This window comes from Myxocyprinus asiaticus, chromosome 44, assembly GCF_019703515.2.
Source record: "Myxocyprinus asiaticus isolate MX2 ecotype Aquarium Trade chromosome 44, UBuf_Myxa_2, whole genome shotgun sequence".
Taxonomy (NCBI): Eukaryota; Metazoa; Chordata; class Actinopteri; order Cypriniformes; family Catostomidae; genus Myxocyprinus; species Myxocyprinus asiaticus.
The window spans coordinates 22,530,684-22,553,172 of record NC_059387.1 but is presented as its reverse complement, the minus strand read 5'-3'; the positions used below and the strand labels follow the sequence as shown (position 1 = coordinate 22,553,172).

At 36.3% G+C, this 22,489-nt stretch overlaps 1 protein-coding gene across 3 annotated transcripts in view; it reads left to right on the top strand.

The window, feature by feature from the left end:
* The window catches only part of LOC127434765 (catenin delta-2-like), a 426,842-nt gene that overhangs the window by 190,550 nt on the left and 213,803 nt on the right, over positions 1 to 22,489 (top strand). The window lies entirely within an intron of this gene.

Sequence of the window (22,489 nt, the reverse complement as noted above, 5' to 3'; positions counted from 1 at the left end):
AGATTTTGCTGTTTCGGAAGGAAGTTGGTACTTTAATTCACCAAAGTGGCATTCAACTAATCACAAAGTATAGGCAGGACATTACTGATGTAAAAAAAACAGCACCATCACTATTTGAAAAAAGTCATTTTTGATCAAATCTAGTGTAGGGCTTTACTGGTTGTTTAGATCAGTGTTACTATCAGAAATAATTAATAATTATTTCTTTAGTTATTAATTAATAATTAAATTAATTAATTGAATCTAACTCATTAAAACCTCAGATGGGGCTCCAGTAAATGTAGTGTGGTACATTTAGGAGCGGGTTTGGTTATTAGCAATAATTAATAATTATCAAAGATAATTATTAATTATTAAAATCAATAGAACATTGATGAGAATCAATGTTAGCTTTTTTAATCCTTTAAATCAACAATTATCAAAGATAATCGTTAATTGTTAACATCGATGAAACATTAATTAAAATGAACACTAGCTTATTGATCATTCAAATTCAACAATCATCAAAGATAATTATCAAAAATCAACAGAATATTAATAAGGATTAACATTGACGGGGCACCACCCTGGAATCAGGGACTAATAACCAGATAGTAAAACAGTCTCAATATTAGATTGTTTTCTTAGGAAAATCGACATCCGAAGAATATCGATTTTTGGGAAAAAACAATGAATGAAGGCTTGAATCCGAGCACTGACATCCCGTCAGCATGACACAGGCGTATGCAAAACAAACCAAAACACTTCTCTTTGTAATATAAACAAAGTTTATTTATGCAGTAATATCAATTAATAATTAATACAATGCAGTCAATAAACTTCCGACTTACAACTACAAACTAAACAGTGATATGATTAGATATGGAAATAAAAATAATCCTATAACACATAAGGTGTGTGTGTGACAGTGTGTGTGTGTAAGGAGGGACACGCACAAAATGGCGGACGTGACTCTCGTGGAGAGTATGTCACGCGAGACTTCCGGCCAGGGAATATGACCGCGAATGGGGGCGGCGAGAAACCAGTCAATGGCGTCTACCAGTTACCGCGTGTATCCGCTTGTACGATAGCTTAGGGACAAAGCTGGGCTTTAGCATTAAGCTATCTAGGAGCCAAAAATGTGTGCCAGAATGTTTGTGAGGGGTCGCGTGCGTGTGTGTGTGTGTGTGTGGTTAGTACGAGAGAGAGAGAAGTGACGGCCCTAAAGCCGATTTCGCGATCGTGGGAGAGAAAGCAGCTGTTAGTTCATCGCTCAGGTGGACGGCTCGTAAACAGTCCCGTGTTCTTTGACTCTTTAATGGATAACTCAGTTTGCCGGTTTCACCCACGATGGTGAAAATGCACAACAGTCTAATTTGGTTGGACCACAATACAGCAAAACAAATTTGTGATAATTAATACCTTGAGTATTAATAATGAGCGGACATGGCGGTCCGTAAACTGTACAAGCAAAAACCTTGATACACAAGAATAACACACTATAATATTCTATCTCTGCCCAGACGTAAACCTCTTACTTGAATCGCATGAGGACACAGGTAGAATGTGTTTTCCTCCGTCCTTTAACTCCGACCCGGTTCCTTGAGGCTCGGGTGATGACGGGAGGCCGTTTCCTCGCTCTTACGGCAGGCGGTACGGCTGTTGATTCTCGGCGGGCTGGCAGAAAACTCAGAAATGTCGACTTGATTGAAGATGGAAGAGAAATCTTTCATCTCTTCACTTCTGCAGGCAAACGGATGAAAATGCGGATTGCTCAGCGGTCTCCTTCGGATCCGTTAGAGTGCTCGGTTGAACACAGAGTAATCTCAACTCGTCCAGCGAGATGGAGATTGTATGGCCATAGTTTCAAGTCGGACGTTTCTTCCTTGTGCCACGAGGTTGCACATGAGAGCAGCGATGAGCTGCGTCTACACACTGCAAACAAACTTGCTGGAAGCAAATCCCGGAAGCATTTCAGAGGTATTTCAACTCTTGATGATGTCATGGTTTGAGGTGCGTTCTGTTGTGTGCCTCATCCAATAGGAGTTGAGAGTTCGATCCTTTAGTGAGCAAGGCTTCATGGGATTTGTAGTCTGTTTTGGACTCCCTTTGTTTGATTTTGGTGCGATTTTTATCAGTATAATTTACGACTTGGAATGTGGGGGCTTGAGTTAGGTTTTTACGACTGTGTTAGGCCTACCTTTGTCTTCTATCTGAATACATGAGGCCCAACACTAGACAGGCCCCATTTCCAGCAGCTATCATTCTAACACCTTATCCTTGAGTAATCATGCTAAATTGCTAATTTGGTACTAGAAAATCACTTGACATTATATCAGACACAGTTGAAAGCTATTTGGTTTGTTAGATGAAGCTTAACATTGTCTTTGTGTTTGTTTTTGAGTTGCCACAGTATGCAATAGACTGGCATGTCTTAAGGTCAATATTAGGGCAAAAAAGAAACAGCTTTCTCTAGAAACTCGTCAGTCAATCATTGTTTGAGGAATGAAGGCTATAAAATGCTTGAAATTGCCAAAATATGAAGATTTCATACAAAGGTGTACACTACAGTCTTCAAAGACAAAGGACAACTGGCTATAACAAGGATAGAAAGAGATGTGGAAGGCCAGATGTACAACTAAACAAGTGGATAAGTACATCAGAGTCTCTAGTTTGAGAAATAGACATCTCACTTGTCCTCAGCTGACAGCTTAATTGAATTCTACCCGCTCAACACCAGTTTCATGTACAAAAGCAAAGAGAAGACTCAGGGGTGCAGGCCTTATGGGAAGAATTGCAAAGAAGAAGCCACTTTTGAAACAGAAAATCAAAAAGAAAAGGTTAGAGTGGGCAAAGAAACACAGACATTGGACAACAGATAATTGGAAAAGAGTGTTATGGATCTAAACCCCACTGAGCTTTTGTGGAATCAGCTAGACTTTAAGGTGTGTGAGAAGTGCCCGACAAGACAGCCACATCTATGGCAAGTGCTACAGGAAGCGTGGGGTGAAATGTCACCTGAGTATCTAGACAAGCTGACAGCTAGAATGCCAAGGATCTGCAAAGCTGTCATTGCTGCACGTGGAGGATTTGTTGATGAGAACTCTTTGAAGTAGTTTAAGTTCTGAATTTATTTTTTTCAAATTGTAATAGCAATTTTTCACATTATTAATATCCTGACTATACATTGAGATCAGTTGAATGCCACTTTGGTGAATAAAAGTACCAATTTCTTTCCATAAGAGCAAAATCTGTACATTATTCCAAACTTTTGGCCGCCACTGTATGTGCATTAAATAAATAAATGCATTAAAATATAAATACAACTTTGTGGCAGGGCGGAGGGCGGGGCCGGGACTGTGTTGACTACCCTGTCTACACCAGACGTGAGCAGCACATCGCATCAAAAGCAAAAAGATCCTATTACAATCAATGTTTCTGTCAACAGCTGAATTGTCCGTTGCGGTGCCGCGCGACAGTAAATGGATGGCCGTTCCATTTTGGGTTGAACACGCTGGCGCTACTCCTATCAAATAAATAGTTTAGAACGTTTGCTTTGAAATGTCCAGTGCAGACAGCCTCAGGAACTGTGAAGAAATATTATGAGGTGTATTTGTATGCGAGGGGGGGGGATGAGAGGTTGTTATAAAGGATTGAAGGGGTACCCTGTTTATGCACCTCACGCCACTTTCAAAGACATTAAATTTTTCTAGAGAAAAACACATTTAACCTCATTTGCATTTTTAATACAAATTCCTGGTCTTATTGTAAATGATTCAACTGTGCATGTTTTCATTTTAATTATTTAATTAATTTAACTTAATATTAACTACTTAAAAAATAATAACTCAATCCTCCTCTTTAACCATTTTTTTAGCTGACGTTACCAAGCCAACTTTGCCTATTTTTTTTAACCCCTCCCCTTTAACCACCTGTTATAGAGAGACCATATTTCATGATTCAGTACATTTTTAATGGATGTAATTGTGTTGTCCTTTTTTATTTTTTTTTTATTATTCTGTTTCAATCTGAAATACATTGCATTACAGCTCATTTTTAGTTTCCCTGTTTTTCAAGCAAAAATAAGCCAAGCAATCAGAAGAGGACAGTGCAATGTGACAGTCCTGTCACTAATTCCTTGTTTCACTCTTTGCTGTAGCCATTACACCTTCATCACACCTTCTTTTGCTCTATCAAGGCTTCGATTTCTTCTGACTCTGGCTGAGATGCAATGTCGGCCACAGAGTGACTTTTGTTGAGATTCGTTTAAGTGGGGCTGACACGACTTACCTGTGCTGTTATCCTAAGCTGAGACTGAGGAACTGAGACACAGTGTCCCAGATTATTTACAGCCACTGACCACATCTCTTCACATCAGCCTCTTTCTCTTAAAACTCCCTCTATTACCACTCTGTCCTCTGCTTAAAGACACAGAGAAGGCCACTGCTTCATAAATTAAACATTATGATAGCGGCATACCCAGGGTTTAAAATTTGCATCCAGAAATATTTCTTTGCTACCATAATATTGTTTTTCTCTTATTTTTTTGGGTTGTTCCTATGACAAAGTAAATATTTTACTGTTTTCTCTTGTGAATTTGCATCAAACAGCATATGTCATTGTGTCACTGGCAGCAACATCATACATTAGCCAGTGGTCACAAAAACGTCAAGATGCATCGTAATTTTCTTCCTCAAATGTTGGTGGCGTAATTGAAGGAATGTGTCATATTTATATGTATATGTTGCAAGTTCTCAGTGTCACCAACCAACTGTTCTGTAAAACCAATTGCCAACACCAATTTACACTCAAATTTGTAACATGCTGTAAGTTAATTTTGACTCTGGGCATACTAACACAGATATAGTCAGACAAACATGCACATGTAGGCACAGACACATTTTATTCTTTCACACATTTGCTTATTCTTCCACACAAAGACAGACGCCCTCCCACAGCCACAGTCTAAGTAATTGTCAGCCAGACAGTGTGTGGGGACTGCCCTAGATTAAACCCAGCATATCTTTAGGGATCCATTAAAACAAATGTTACACTGCAGCTGCTATACAACAATAAGATCTACTCCCATATTCCCAACCTCGATGCACTCTTACTGCCTTTCTAAACATCACATGCACACACTGAGGTTGCATGTGTCTTTCTGAAGTCAGTATATGCATGTCTTCATGCTACAGGGTGCCACATTATATAACACTGTCACCTGTAGTGTGACAGAAGACTCTTTTGCAGGACATTAAAATGTAGACTCACACATGCTCTAACAGCTCACAATGGGACTTCAGTTCAGCTCTCTCTTCCTCTTATAAATACTGTATATACTGAAGCTATATACTGTGTATATATACTGAAAGAAAAATAAACTAGAATACTACAATACTAAAACTAACAGTAAAATAATGAAAGCTAACTATAGATACAATAAGTATTGAAAAGGAAAAAAACATAAAACATAAAAATTCTATATTATATCTTCATCATAAATATTAAATATGTAAATATCTCTAGTAAATATAAATTTTTAAATATGTATCACCTAAATCAATGAACATGATAGATATTAAATAATTTAATTAAAATTAAATATTTTATTTTTAATATTATATTCATAATATAATAGATTTTCTATTAATTACATTTAATTAAAATGTAACATTTTTAATATATTATATTTATAATATAATATAATATATTATATGTACATTTTTAAATATGTATAAATGTAATCTGGATATTAAGGATGTGTTTTTGGTCATTCTGACTGCTTGAGTACTTGACCGATAAATCAGCTGAAGTTTGCCTGTGCTGTTTCTTTAATTGGTAGTCAGTGTACAGTACAAAAGAGCCAGATTACATATTTGATCCTTAGATTTCATTTTATTGTTTTCTCAGCACCTCACGGCATGAGCACTGTGTTTTTAAGATGGCTTGTCAAGTAGCATTTAAAATCCTGGGTGATATTGGTGCCCCGGACTGAAAAAAAACAATTTACACTGTCTGTGAACAGTTGTGAACCAACTCTTAACCAATCTGACCGCAAGATATCACCTAAAATAACATCATAAAATAAAGTTGTAATGTTGAAAAATTTAATGATAATGTTTTCATGATCAGACATTGCTCTCTATTCAATACTTTAGTACTCAAGTACTAAACCTTGTGATACAAGCGTGTCAAGTGCATACAGTATTATGTGTGAATATAGAGATTTAACACTATAATGGTGTGTGTATCAAATAAGATACACAACATTTGATGGCTCCTGCTTCACTCTCTGTTCAAGTTGAACAGTGTTGGGGAAGCTAATTTGAAACTGTAGTTTGACAAGCTACAAGATACTCATAATTTAAAGTAGTTTTAGTCAAGCTACCCTTTTGAAAAAATAGCTATCTACAGTACAAGCTACTTTCAAAAAGTAGCTGGCTACACTGAAGCCACTTAAGGCAATTTTTTTTTTTTTTTGCAATGTTACTATCAAACCAATAATAATAATAATAAAAATGTTTACACTCATAACATTTATTATTTAATAAATGTTTTAATGAATTTAATGTATTTAATACATTGAATGAATAGTAACATTAATACATTTAATAATGGCCATAAAATAAAATACAACAATATAAAATCAAAACAGAAAAGATCATTAAAAATGCCATTAAACGTAATAAAAAATATAATAATTTTTATTCTACAGGTATAGGCTTCTTCACACTTTTCAGTCCTCCTGCTGTGCCCAGGAGTAGCCTCCTTCCCTAAAGATCACATTTTTATGACAAACTCTCCTGACGTTTTGTGCTTATCACATAATATTTAGTATGGATAATATTTGAACAGAGACTCTGGGCTTATTTTGGGGCAATTTTGAAATCCTGGCCGGATGCTTTATTCAGGTCCACAAAAGAGGACATTTCTGGGAAAGAAATGACATATGGTCACTGGGGTGGGCGATATACCAGTAGACATGATAAACCAGTAGAAATTTGCCAACCGGTATACATTTTGGATTATCGTCTCTATCGCGGTAATGCAAAATTGCCACATGAATAATGTGTACAGCACATAACGCGTACACATTACACACTTTGTCGGATAAATGAATGCAGAGGGACTGCTCGTTCCTCAAATTCATTTGAATGAGAAGATGAGAGGAGATTATTAAGGAAAAAGTGCGTCCTCCGTGGTGTGGAATTGGTTTGGCTTTAGAAAACGCGATACTGAGCAGAAAACAGCGATTTGCAAGAATTGTACATTGTGTATGTCGATATATGTAAATATCAATATGCACGTATATATCAGTGGTCAGGGCTTGACTCTGAATCCGCCTCCATACCGTAAAAAAATAACTACATGCAATACAAATAAACATATTTATTTGGACATACTTTATAAACATTGTACACAAAAGTTCAATGTTCTCTGTAAAGCAACTATAAAACAGTATGTATTATTAAAAGCACTGTACAATTAAATTTAACTGATACTGAATTAATGTCCACACTGTTTTACAAATGACCTTTCCCCTTAAGGGAAGACATGCACATTCTGCAAAGACACTCAAAAGAAAGTGAATTGCAGGCAGGAAAGATGAAAAACATGTGATAAAACATCTCACTACTGTACATGTCTCATCTAATAATTATGGTCTTTCACTGTAGAATTATTCATTTAGCATCACAGCATGAAAACAGTTGAAAACATCATCACTACTCACAGACAGTTCAGGTAAAACACCGTTCCTTTTTATACTCAGTAATAATGCCATTTCAAAACATGTGGAGCATTCACAAAAAAATATGCTAAACAGTTGAACAAATAAACAAACTCTCAAAACATTACCTGTTAGCACAATAATTATAATTTATATGTAATTCATTGCGCTCCGTTTCTGGATGTCTATCGTAGCCGATAATATAAGTAATCCCCCCTGTTGACTTCTTGCCAATAAAGTGAAAAGAGCACACAAATAAATGAATCCAAGCTTTTTCAAACAGATGTTCCTAAGTCAATCCTTCTGTAGGCAGCCAATAGAAGAAGCAGCATCTGGGACTGGAGCACTTTGCTTTGCGTGTGGTTTCTGATCATAACATTGCTGTTTTAGATAAAACTTTAGTTTTGCTTGATTATTTGGATAACCATTAACTGCACATATTGTCCGGGAAATTTTTAAGACATCTACAACATTAAAAAAGCAAGAATTTAACCGCTTGACACACAAGCAAGCAGTGACCAGCTACACACAAAATGCCAACCAATCGCACTTTCGCTAGCTAACCGGAAATTCCGCCCACCTTGCAAAATACAGTGGACTCTCTGAGAATATTGTGGATTGAAGTCATCCAATTTCCTTCATTTGTGCTCCTTTGACAGAAAAAGCACAGATCACACCTGTTACTCATTCTGGTTTCTCTCGATGTCAAGTGGGTTTTTAAAATACACATCAAAACCTTTTTTAAATTTCTGTTCGAATGATGTTTGATATCAGGAAACAAACCAGCCATATTTTCCTTCAGATATTTTATGTGTTCTTTATAGAGATTACTAAAAACACAAAGAGCATAATTAAGTGTTTTATTTGTGGATAATTTTTTTATTTATGTTATTTTACTTTTTGCATTGCTTTGAGAAGATGTTAAGTTTCTTAATTATGAATTATTTATTTCACTGCTTCTAATAACGTACAGATAATGAGAAACAAAATAAACATATTCAGAACAGAAAATATATCCCTCAAAAGGTAATAATAACTTATATTAGTTTATTTAAAAAATAAAGGTAAACTGTTCTGTTGTCTATATTAAAAAACTACGTGTCTGAAACATTCTTGGTGTTCTTTCATCATTTTCAGATTTACCCTCTCTTGTATGTCTTCTAAAAGTAAACAAAGTGTGGTTGGTCGCTCTGCATAACCATCAGACAGCCTCTTATCCAAGTGAGCTGAAAAGTGTCTGATTTCAAATAAAATCAAATCACTTTTATTGTCACACAACCATATACACAAGTGCAACAGTGGGTGAATTTTTGGGTGCAGTTCCGAGCAACATAGCAGTCATGACAGTGATTAGACATATACCAATTTACAATAAACATCAGATGTACACAACACAATTTACATATCTAATATACACATAATTACACATAACACAATATACAAATAATAATATACAATGTACAGTATACAATACACACAATATAGAACACACATACACAATAAAAATAGAATAGTGTATATATAAAATATACAGTATGTTGTATTGTGCTGTATTGACATTCAGGCTGTCGTTTGATAGTCAGTTGCCAGTATTGTTAAGAGAGAATATCATTTATGACAGTCCAGTGTAAGATAATAAGATTAATAAAGTGCAGTGCTGATTTATATTGATCGTGAGAGATCAAGAGTTCAAAAGTCTGATTGCTTGGGGGAAGAAGCTGTCATGAAGTCAGCTGGTGCCGGTAATGGTGGTGATGCACTATTTTAGTTTGTGATCTGCCGTTACAAAAGAAGAAGAAAGATGCTGCCTGATTCTGAGCAGTAGCCAGAAATACTCTGCATTGCTACCAGATCATCGGACGTTTGTTGGTAGAAGTTTGGATTCTACACAATTAAGAAGGCAATTAGTTATAATCTGACCAACAAGATGTAGCGTTTGGTCACGCTACACCGCTACTTGCAGGAAAAAGTAGCTCACATCTGGAAAAGCTACACTGTTTTAAAAGTAGCTGAGCTACTGTCAAGCTACTGAAAAATTTAGTTAAGTTAGTAGCGTTGCTACTTGTAGTTAGCTACCCCCTAACACTGAACTGAAGAGCCAAACGACCTATGATATGTAAGTTTCACATGTTTTTGACACCATCTAGTTGTTATTTGTGGGAAAATATGTGGTTTCAATGTTTATATCTATCTATTTAAAATGGCGGCGGACTTGCGTGAAAATGGACTCTTATGTTGGGATAAATTACCACTTATTTGAATGAAGTAAAAGTAATAGTAATGATTATATTGTTACTAACTTATTTTAAAATGAGTATTTGCTGAATATAAGCAACTTGTGCTTGGTTAAAATTTTGTATATTATTTTATTGAAAAAGCCCGTTGAAATCCATATGTATCAAATATGATACAACAGGCTTTTGTGGTATAACTCTCAATCACCTTTACATTACATTCATGCCCACCACAAAAAAAAAAAAAAAAAAAAAAAACAATTGACAGAGCTTTGACAATTCTGACATTTAATTTTTATAATATATATTTAAAGTGTAAACTAATATTTCTGTATATTTTCATATATGCCGCCTGCTCTGTCATTATAAATATCTAATTATTTTACATTATTTTACATTTCATCTTACCATAGGTTCCTGAGACCCAGCGAAAAAAGTTTTACAATTTATCTTTTTTTTTTAAATGTCAATATAGTGTTTGGTGCATAAAATGCATATGATAAAAACAATTTTATTGAAAAAAAATATATTTTATTCATATTGTATGTGATGTGCTGAACTGAACTGTGATACATTTCAATCCATAATAAAAGACCAAGTAGAGGAAGCTGTTATGGCCAAACTCTCAAACATTTGGTATCTTTGAAAAGCCCAGGGAGTCCTCGGATAATACCAGATGATTTACCACTGTAGCATGTGTGGGCTAAATAAATCTTTAATAGCAAATTTCCTATACAAAAATTAATTGCTGGGCCTCAGGAGGATAATGACCTTTAAAGCCTAATGTATCAAATATGATACATAAACAAAAATATGAAAAAAAAAACTTTTTTTTTTTTTTACGATTTCTTTTTATAGTTTGTCTAATGGTACTAAAAACAGTTTAATGTCAAAATATTTGAATTTTCTGACAATTTTTCATATGGCAGGCTTTGCAGGATTAAAGGGCTGACACAGAATAAATGTAATGTATAGGAAACCAATGGCAACCTCTCTTTTATATTTAAAAACAGATACGCTTCAATTTCTGATTTAGATATTCCTGTGTCAGTTAAGCTGAACTATGTGTGTGAATTTGAGAATTTGTGAATTTTGGTCTCCCCATTTTTACTGAGGAAAGTAGATTTCACTAGAAAGAGCCATTTTGTGTAACGTGGTTGTGTGTGCACGTCTTCATTTCTCCAAAATAGTTCTTTCAGTTATTGAAATATGTATGTAACCTTGCTGTGGAAATATTGTTTTCTGTCGCCATTGACCAATGATGGTCTCTAACTTTCTCTCTGATTCAACGGCTTTTTAAGATACAAAGTGCAGTGTGGCAGGCTGAATTTAATTGCTTGTAAAGGGGCCAGACATTTCAGACTTGTCATTATTGCTTTAGCCTGATGCCTCCCCAGTGTGGATCCTGACAGATCTGGGTTGCCTTTAGAGTTGCAGGTTCATGTTTTTTAGACTTCTGTTAAATACTTAGATTATCTTTCAAATGTTTGAAGTTTTACTTTTCCCAGAATGTCGGGAATGTGTATTTAACATACAGTACACAGCCTTTAGAAACAAAATGTATCACTTACCATAAAGTAAAAAATCAGGTAACACTCTACAGTAAGGTTCTATTTGTTTAAGATTAGTCAATGCATTAGGTCTCATAACCTAACAATGAAGAATATTTTTACAGCAATTATTAGTCTTGGTTAATGTAAATTCATGTAAATATTGTTTTTTTTTATGGATAATTGTTCTTTGAGTTCAAAATGCATTAACTAATGTTTACATATACAGCTTTTAAAAAATGCATTTTGCCATTAACATTAATCAACATTCATAAGTGGGGTAAAAGTAATGTTCATTGTCTGTTTGTGTTTACTATGATGCATTTACCTAATGTTAACCTATGCAATCTTACTGTAAAGTGTTACCATACATCTTGATAAAGAAACTGTAATAAGTATTGTTTAAGAACTAGTAAACAATGACTTTTACCTAAGTGCCATGTTTTTTTCTTTAAATTGGTCTTCTTTTTTTATTTCATTTTTGATGTTTTAGGTGGTCTTATGCATAGTAAAGTCCAGAAGTGATTGAGAGAGGAGAGAGGAATGGTATATTTGGAACTTGAAGACTTGAAGTCACATTGCCCACATGAGCACATGTATCAGTGTGTCTGAGCATGTGCACTTACTGCTAAGCCTCGACTCTGATGATTCAGTCAATGACTTTGCAAGTTTTAAAGAAAAACAGGGAGATGACTGTGCTAATCCTCTTAAAACGAATACACCATGACAAGAGTTGCACACCAAGGAAAGGCACATAAGCTCATGCATCCCCAAACCTATTATTTTATAGCCATCTCAACAAAGTCTTCACACCTCTACTCATTTAAAGTGTTGGATACATATTCCTGTGGGAATGTAGCATTTGGTACCTAACCCTTTCTGTAGGAAGTAAGCAAGACTCTATGTGGCTTTTCTTGTTGAATACAAGTGCCCTGCTCAATTGAACTGGCAGCAGAAGGCAATTAAAGATGCCTCTGCATTAAAGGCATGGCCTCACTCTAATCAAGGATTCTGGAACAAGTCCACTGAAGTGAATTCCCACATAGACATGAATGAGAGGGTTTGTATCTTATTCAAGACATCAGAATGAGTTATCATTGGGCTTTGCCTGAGAAAAGATATATTTATTTCTTGTTAGGACCTATCAGGATTGGATGTCCCCTTTTAAACTCTGAATGTTGTTGTAATGTATGTTAATATACCCTTTAGTACAGTCCTATATGCATAACAAATGGATACACAGTCTTGCGGTAATTGTTATCGATTTAGTTGTGCAGTTTTACCGCAGTTGATAAAATTATATTCAGTCAACATTAATTGTGTCTCATTCTGACTGTGTGTGCTTTATTGGATTTTGTAGGGGGGAAATTATGTTTTCAGGATGAAAGTTTTCAAATGTAGCAGATAAAATACAAGCAAATATCCATGCTGGAAGGCTCTGTAGCCAAGCAGTGCTAAATCAGTGATGTAACTAGAGTCATGGAAATGAGCAAGCTGTGTTTGTGTCAAGAGTGTGTAGAAGGTGTACAGATTCATCTAAAAGAATTAGACTCCTCTTATTCTGTTTGGTGTCATGATGGACCATGGCCTGCTATGACCCAAGTAGACACACAAACTCACAGACACTCATTTCAGTCAGTCAGAGGATCAAGGCAGATAGAAACACCACAGATGGTGTTGTGCATCAGGCTCGACCAAACTGAGGATTTGCAGGGAGAGAATTGCACAAACAGCACTCAAGGTTTACACTAGGATACACACATAATAATACACAAGGAGTACTCCATAAAGTTCCAAGAGCTACAGTCTCTAAATTTCCTTCCCTCAAAGGTTTCAGGGGTCAGAATGTTTTGACTAAAATTAAGTAAGTACTTTGTATTTCATAAAAATGCATTGTAAATGTTCAAGTTGGCAGCCATAATTTCTTTTAAAAGTAAAGGCTTGTTTAACAGGCTGACGATTTTAATCAAAATGAAAACAAAATTTTGCTGCTTTTAGTCCATATCTACAGTATTAGCTTTACGGTCATCTACTGTATATGCCAGTGTACTTCTAAAGTTGACAAAATTCATTTTCAGAAGATATAAGCATTTAAATTGTGCAGTCTTGCTCTTTCTGCTAGAAAGACACAGTCAAATCATGATGTCAAACTGCACTAGAGAACATTTGTCCAATCAAATGTGTTCTAGATTGAGAAGTCACCCTCACCATTAATTTGCTCACAGCACATGGCTGTGTTCTCACCAACGCTGATGATTTCTTTGCAGGGCACTTCAAAGAGAGCACAATCCATGTTGTGGGGTCTTTCCAAACAGAATATCCAATAATAATCATTGTAAAAGTGAGTTGTGACTGACCGTTATCACCTTTCAGCCCCTGAAACCCTTTGAGTGGAGGGTAATTGTCTTTGAAGGGAATAGGGCATTGGGACTATCACTTCTGATTGGAACGCGCTTACCGATCGGAGTTAGACGCGATGAAATTGTCTGGAGTTTATATTTAATGCAGCCGTTTTTCAGAGGTTTTACAAGTTTTCTTTCCTCTTTCTGTTTAGTGTAGTGTGATTCAAAACATTGATATGTTGTAATGTTTTATTAGCTTTTTTTCTGATTCATCTTCACGACTTGCACAACAGCTCCTGCCTCGTCATTAGTGTAGTCCGCGATGCGCTGTTTTTGTTTGTAACTGGGTCAGTTGATCATTGTTTGGATCTCAAGTCAGTAAAAAAGCAGCCGAACTAGGTTGAGCTCAGTTTCTGTACAGTTTCACTCTCTAACAGCGGCACGGTGGACAGAAGAATGTGTCTGTATGACTGCGCTTATTGGATATGTAAAAAAATGGCATGAGCCATTCAACAAGTCCCACCTCAACATAATGTTTCAGTAGGAAATACATCAACAGTGTAAAGTAAGCTGTTCTTTTCAAGGCACTTCACGGGGACTTTCAGGCTGATTTGCAGTTTGGCTGAGGCGGTGCGCTACTCGGCTGATTTCTACCCTCAGGCTATTCCATCTAGTTGGAGGTTATCAGACATGTTTGAAATTTCAGAGTAGACTATCTGCCACTACAGAGGAAATCTTGTATGTATAATGCTTCACGACTCAAACCTGAAATCATTCAATAACCAGCCAATGAAAATCGAGCACGCAGGGCCATGAAGCTAAAAAAAATTGAGATGCAAGCAAGTGCTCAAAGGCCCTGATTTACAGATGTTTTGCGTACAAAAACATGTGCAAAATTGATAGCATGTGCAAAAAAATTCTGAGCTGATCTACTAGCATAGTCTTTGAGGATAATAGCACATCTTAGCAATTTTTACATATTTCCCCAAAATGAATATGCAATTTAGACGTGCCTCCAAATATGCAAAATAAAGAGCGGTGATGATGCAAATTAATTAAATTGCACCAACACAGTGACTGATCAAGCCAGAAAGTCATTTTATTAAAGGAGACTGCAAGAGCAAATTATAACAAATGAAAGGCAGGTATTAATCTGATTCGTGCTGTGTATCATGCTGTCATTGTGGAAAAGCAGAATGAGCTGGCCAGGACACACCAGAACAGCAAACAGGAGAGTGTTGTTTCTGCGAAATTAGGTTCTTTCCTGTGTAGCTTCCCATGTCTCTCTTGAGCGCCACTAACTTTACTGTGTTCAAGATAACTGTGGTTTGAAATTAAGCTACCATTTTAGTAAACATCAATGGTTCGATGGCTTAACATGGACGCTACTGTACATAATTTTCTTCTTTGTAAATTATGAATTGAGGCGATTTCATCCTCTCTGCTTCATTTTGAAACATTTCTATAGAAGAGTGTTATACACTGGTATCCTCATCAACTACTCTTACATTTGATAAATAGTAGGAATTTTATTATGATATCATATAATCCTATAAATAAACAGTCATATTAGTAAATGCCATATTTAATAAAAATGAAATGGTATTTATTTAGTGAGAGTCTTAATGTAATTGAGCATGCATTTGGTGCAACTTCATCATGCGATAGCCTCCTTTTGGAGGGCGTGTCGAACACATTTGCACATGTAGCTATTTGTGCAGTTTTTCTAAGTAAATTACCCGTAATATGCCCACAATGCACACACGCAATTTGGTAGATTGCACCAGAAAAGTAGTACCTGTTATTTGGGATCTTAGTAAATTAAGGCCAAAGTGCTTCCATTCATCTATGTCTGTTTATATTTGTCATGCATACAGGATGGCAAAATATGCAAGTTTGTGATTGAAGAAATAATAAATCCATAAGTCAAAATTTTCAAGACAGCAGAAACGTTTAGTATAGAGTGAAAAAAATAATAATTTGAATAGAACATTTCACAATACAAATAATTCTGAAGAATGGTGCATTGTTAACCCCTAGTGAGCAAACCAAAGGCAACAAGTCTGTAGCAAGGAAAAACTCCTTAAGACTAAAAACTAAATAAACAAATAAAACACAGGACTTATTGTTTCCCACAGTTATGATTCCTGTGTAAATGCATTATGCATACCTTCTTATTGTATAAATGCTGCTTCACATGCTGTTTCTCTGTGCGAAAAGTGTAATGTTTTGATTACAATTGTATTAAATTATGATAAATAATTCCTTTTTTCGGTTGGAAGCAATCTTGGGTCTGGATTTTGATTGTGGTCCACTAATTGGTGACCTCTGCTATACTTTGTGTCATTCAAGTGCAATAGCAAACAATTAGTAAATTTCACTTTCCCATAATGCATCTCACTTGTCTTATTTCAATCACTTGCATGCATCCCAGTATGCATTTGTTTCTGGCCATGTGCTTGCTTGATCTTGTCAACAGGTTGCAATTAAAAGCCTTGTCACAGGTCTGCCATCTCTCAATCATGCTGGTGCTTCTGGCCGCCTCACTCACTGCCGTTTGGCTTCTGCGGATCTATCTGAACAGAAGGTGTGTGACAGCATCTCAAGCTGAAATCTGCTAGGCCACAGAGTTAAAGCCTGTTGGAACTGAGACCAAAACCATAAGGAATAAAGTGGTTTGTTGGTGTGATGAAGTGTGTTTCAGAGACAAGGTTATTTCAAATATTGTGGCCTGCTGTTTAATACTTGGTATTACAGTTGTGCTCAAAAGTTTGCATACCCTTGGAGAATTGGTAATATATGTACCATTTTTAAAGAAAACTTGAGTGAGCAGGCAAAACACATTTCTTTTATTTCTTATGGGATTCGTATTCAACTGTAGGTTATAACAGAATGGCACAATCATAAAACAAAACATGGCAACAAAGAAAAAAATGAAATGACCCCTGTTCAAAAGTCTGCATACCCTTAGTTCTTAATACTGTGTATTGCCCCTTTAGCATCAATGACAGCATGCATTCTTTTGTAATAGTTGTCTATGAGGCCCCAAATTCTTGCAGGTGGTATAGCTGCCCACTCGTCTTGGCAAAATGCCTCCAGGTCATGCAAAGTCTTAGGTCGTCTTGCATGAACCGCATGTTTGAGATCTCCCCAAAGTGGCTCGATGATATTAAGGTCAGGAGACAGTGATGGCCACTCCAGAACCTTCACCTTTTTCTGTTGTAACCACTGGAGGGTCAACTTGGCCTTGTGCTTAGGGTCATTGTCGTGCTGGAAAGTCCAAGAGCGTCCCATGCGCAGCTTTCGTGCAGAAGAATGCAAATTGTCTGCCAGTATTTTTTGATAACATGCTGCATTCATCTTGCCATCAATTTTCACAAGATTCCTGCTTAAGTGCAAATAATGTGGTTCACAGAACATACTGTATGTTAAGAATTTACTATCTGTGATTCTTGAAGAAAAAACTGTTAGAGGAGATCATGATATCTTTGTTGCTTTTTGCTTAACCCACAGGATGTCCCATAATTATTTGAGATTGAAGCACCATATGCATAATACTATCTGTCACATGAAGCAAGTTGTCACATGAAACTCTTAAAGGGGTCATGACATGAGGAATAAAATTGTCCTTGATCTTTTGACATATAAGAGGTCATTGTACTATAAAAATCACATCACAAGGACCAAATACGTCTGCATATGACTGCCTCTTTAGCAAGACATCAACCCCTATTTTTCATCACTGCACCACTGGCCCCTGTCACTGGTGCTCACTGCTCAGTTACACAGGTGAAGTGGAGAGAGGGCCTGTCATGGGAGGTTCATCTACACCAAAGGGGACTTACACAGGACACCTGCATGTGCCTATCTGGATTTAAATGTTTTTCTACACTAGATGAACCTGCTTTTACCATTATCATTCATCTCGTGCTGCTTTTAAAAGACGCAATGTCAAGTTATAACTCTAAAAAGCAGATGGTTTCATTCAGCTGCGCTGTTTCTTGCTGCTTTGAAGGCATCCTGGACCATTTTGGCACCCATCTGTGCTATTTTTAATTGTTTGTCTTTTACATGCACTACATGTAAACATGCACTATATGGACGTCTTTGATCGTTTCAATGTGTTTCCGGTGATGTGCGTCGCTTTTTAAGAGTGGTACAAGCGCAACTTTTAAAAACACATTTTATTCTGCTGCTGCCACTGACTGGGAGAAACACTTTCCGTTCTGTGTGTAAACAAACACGGAAGATGTGTGAGATGCGAAGACCAGCTTCTCTGCTTTGGCCTGTTGAAGCACCCAGCATCATCATGCATTGTATTACGTTTGTGCTTTTTAGAACATTTCGGTGTGGATTTTATGTTTTTTCGGCTGATATCAGTGTGGATTGCTTGTAAACCAGTCAATACATGAATCAAGCTTTACAAAGGAACTGTAATTGAATGAGCATTATTAAAGATGGGACAGTTAAAAACTCTATTGGACCTGATGCAAAACCGTATAGTTTGACCTTATGAAACCGTATAAAACCGACTGTTTTAAAGTTAAGGTGTCACTGTGCTTAATGTATTCGGATGCAATGCATTGGGTGTAGGTTATGTGTAAACCCCGAAATTTTATTTTATAATGTTGTGGAGCTTCTTGTACATTTTCTTCCGATTGAGTTTCTAATATGGCTGAATTGGAGGGGGCTGCACGATGTTCATCAATCATAACAGTGGGCATTTACATTGAAGTCTTAAAGGCCCAGAGAGCTTAAAACCAAGCGGTTCAGACAGAGGCCCAGAGACAGGATGGAAAATTATTAATATTACTTAATTATGACTGTTTTAGTGCAAAAAAAAAAAACATTTATTAACATTATAAGTGGACCTCAGGGAAGATAAAATTATAAAAAAAGAGTATTGTCTGTCAAGACCCTTTTAATTAGTCTGTCAGTCAGTACTTTTTCAGTCAGATTCATTAAAAAGAAGTGGCTCATAAGAGTTATTTGTTCATGTAACAGGGTTAAAATGGGCAAGGAGGAGGCGGGAACCGGCTGAAGAGACAAAGTAATATTTTAATAAGAACTTAAACAAAAAGACACAAATATAACCACACACACACGGCAGCTGCATGTGACTCTCTCGCTCTCTCTCTAACTGCCGCATCCGGCTGCATTTATCTCTCTCCTCGGCTGATTAGCCCGATTGGGGGCCGGGTGTGCTTAGTCACGGCCCGGCCCCGCCCTCCTCCTCGTCACTGTTCATAAATTGGAATAAACTTTTTGTGCTATATGTTTGTTGTACAGTGTATCCAGCGAGGACAACATAATAATCTGTTTATTGTCTTATTGTGTTGTTTTGCCATTCATTTCCCATGGCATTATACCTGAAGATTTAAAGGGTAGAGTGGTAGGAAATACTCCCAGAGAATTTTGGTATGGTATTTTGTCTGCATTGGCAGAAGAACCATTAAACCACTCTGAATAAGATCCGGCTCTAAGTTTCCAACCACATGTGTAATCTTTTATTTACACGCTCATGTGTTCACTACATGCTGTATATAAAACAGGTCACATACTCAGCTTCAGTGTATCTGCGTATTTAAAAGCAGTACTGAGTGAAGTTGCGTTTCATGCCCGCTGGTTTTCATATGTACATACTCTAATGGAATACTCATGCTACATCTTCTTTGGTGACCTTGTCAGTTCTTCTGTGTTCAGAAGTGACCTGGACATCTTCCTTGCTGTTTATAGTTTATAGCCCAGTCCACTTGGTCCTTGAATGAGGACACATTCTGTAAGTATCAGCCATCACTCCAATGTCACCCCAGTCATTTCCATTCCTCCCTTTTTTTATTCTCAATTCCTGCTGTTTTATGCAGCCCTAGGATAGATTGAATAAATAAATGCCTGTAATTGCCTGACAGTGGGGGACAGTGGTGGGCAGGGAAAGAGTATGTCAAATGAGGGGGATTGTTTTGTCAGTAAACACTAGTCTTACATGGCCAGACCTTTGACTAAAACACCAAAGGCTAAGAACTGCCCACTTTGATAAGAAGAGCCATCTTACTGACATGTAAAATGATCAATCACAGTTGATTTTGTTTTTTACAAGCTATTAAGGAAAAATCTACAGTCTGCTGGTTATTATCAGAAAATTAACCCCAACAGGGTGGCCATGACCATGTCTGGGTTACCAAAGGGGTTTATTCTGAAGTAATGACCGGCTGATTGTAGATTACCCTGTTGTTACCCAGCTACTTACAAAATAAGTAATTAAATGGATATTAAATATTTATTTGAGTTCAAATTACACTATTATGTGAGAAGAAAGAGGCCACAGAGTCTCCAGAAACAACTGAATCCTACCTCCAGTTTTCATGTTTTGTAGGTGTTTATATTTCAAAATTGACCACCTGACTACAAATACCAGTTGCAATGTTGCTAGATCTCGCAAGAGAAACAAGTGACCTGGTCTGGAAAAACATGCCCCAAATAAGACATTTGCCTCACCAAAATAAGTGAAAATAAGCAATTAAATTTTTTCCTGTGAGGCGGATTTATCAGCATAGAAATCATAACAAGCATACAGTTAATTAATAGTTAAGTAAAATTCTAATTACAGATCTGCTTTTCAGTCAAAATCTGGCAGTATTATATTTGTGTTAATGCATCATATCTAACAATAATTAAGTGAAGACTTGGAAACAACTGAGAAATGCACTCTTTACCTCTAATAATGTTTTCCTTATATCTGGATTAGCCATGCATGTATATGTAGTATTTACATAGTTGTTAAAAAAGGTCTTCATTCACAGAATGCAAGATCCACAACAGGCAATTGTGATACAGCCATTTCCTTCTGGATCAAAGGACATGTTTCCTTTTTTTCAGGCAACATGAAGTGGTCTAGTTCCAAATATTTACTGTAATAAACATTTGGCCTTTGGTTTCATTAAAAAATTATCAGAACAAAATTAACCGGTTATGACCGGTTACCAGCATTTAAAAATAAAGTTTTCACTCTGGAAAAATTGAAAATCATTTTGTTTCAGTTTTCGGTTATTTTCTGCAAAAAATGTCATTCGTTTTTGTTTCTTGAACCGTTTTTAGTCCCTGCGTCTGACTGCTCATTATCCAGCTTGTTACAAGACTGCTTGCAATTCAAACAAGTAAATGGACATCGTTTGATTTGATAGAGATATGCTGAAATAATGTCGTTAGTTTACATGAAGATTACAGAATGATACGAGAAATAGGAAAGATAACTCGCAATAAACGAATGACTGGTGAAAAATCACTTTATCACCAGATGTGCGGTCATGTACTGTTATCAGACATCACTGGATGGCGTGATTGACCAATCAGAACCAAGTGCTCCAGAGAGCTCTGTAAAGGCCTTTTTCAACCAAATACGATGTGATAATGAGAGTCCTTACCCATAGAAAGCGAAGGGAATAACCGCCATTAGCACATTCATGCCTTTGCAATAGGTGGCGCTAATCGACAAGCAATTTTACCCTGGTACGGTAGGTGGCACATGTGTACACAGTCTGAGGGGTGATTAGAAAGAATCGATTATATTAATGGTTAAAACATGTTATCATTTGAAATAAGAGTGATTATATGCTACTGCCATGCATGTATGTTAAGTAAAAAGAATTATTCACTGCGTAATGCACACATTCTGTATAATGACTGTTGTAACAGATGTTGTGAATTTGAACTACTGATTGTATCTTATTGCATGTGTATCTAAATTTGCTCAATACATGTTATTAATTAAACGTGACTGCATTTAAAGGGCAAAAGAGTCTATACAATTCAAGAAATACAATACTTCACCCAACAAACTATCTTCAGTCTGACCCATTATTAGACACTAATACTTGCCAACCACAGCTGTTAAGGACTATTAACAGCTGCACAGAAATAATGATTTTGAGGAGACAATACCACGTTTTTGGTGTACAAAGGTATTTTGATACAAACACACTGCAAGTCACAGCATTCATTTTATTAATATTTGGGGAATAAAAACACTTAAGATACGTAAAGTTGTTTATTAAAAAAGGTGATACAAAGGGAAATATTCAACGATATATGTTATATTAGAGATATAAGAGAATTCACGTAAGATTAAATGCAAAGGAAAAAATTGCAGCGATATTTGAAGACAATCCATGTAAGATCAGAGAGCTTTTTTAAAGGGATGCAAGGCAGTGATGCAGCAATATAATGTACATGTTAAGAGAACCCATAAGATTAAAAAATATTTTCAGTTTTTTAGGCATTTGATGCAAATGAAGCACACGTCCTCACTGCTTCAGTGTTTAATGGTGGTGGTCAAAACAACTTTCTGTGCTTTAGCGCCACATGTTCTGCTGGTTTTTGGGAACCGCAGCAGCTGCTGACACGTGATTCACAACAATTATTTTAATAATTTAAACAGTTGTACAGACAACATATAGAAAAATAGTAAAAACAAAAAAAACAAAAAAAAAACAAAAACAATTGTGTAGAGCTTAAGTAAAAACAAATGCTGACATAAATTAAGAAAATAAAGCAGAATATACAGTTCTGCTAGTGGATATCTAGTTTACTTGCTACTAAATGCCTCTAACAAAACTCTGAATATCTTTCAAAGATGTGATGTCACAAACCTGGCAAACC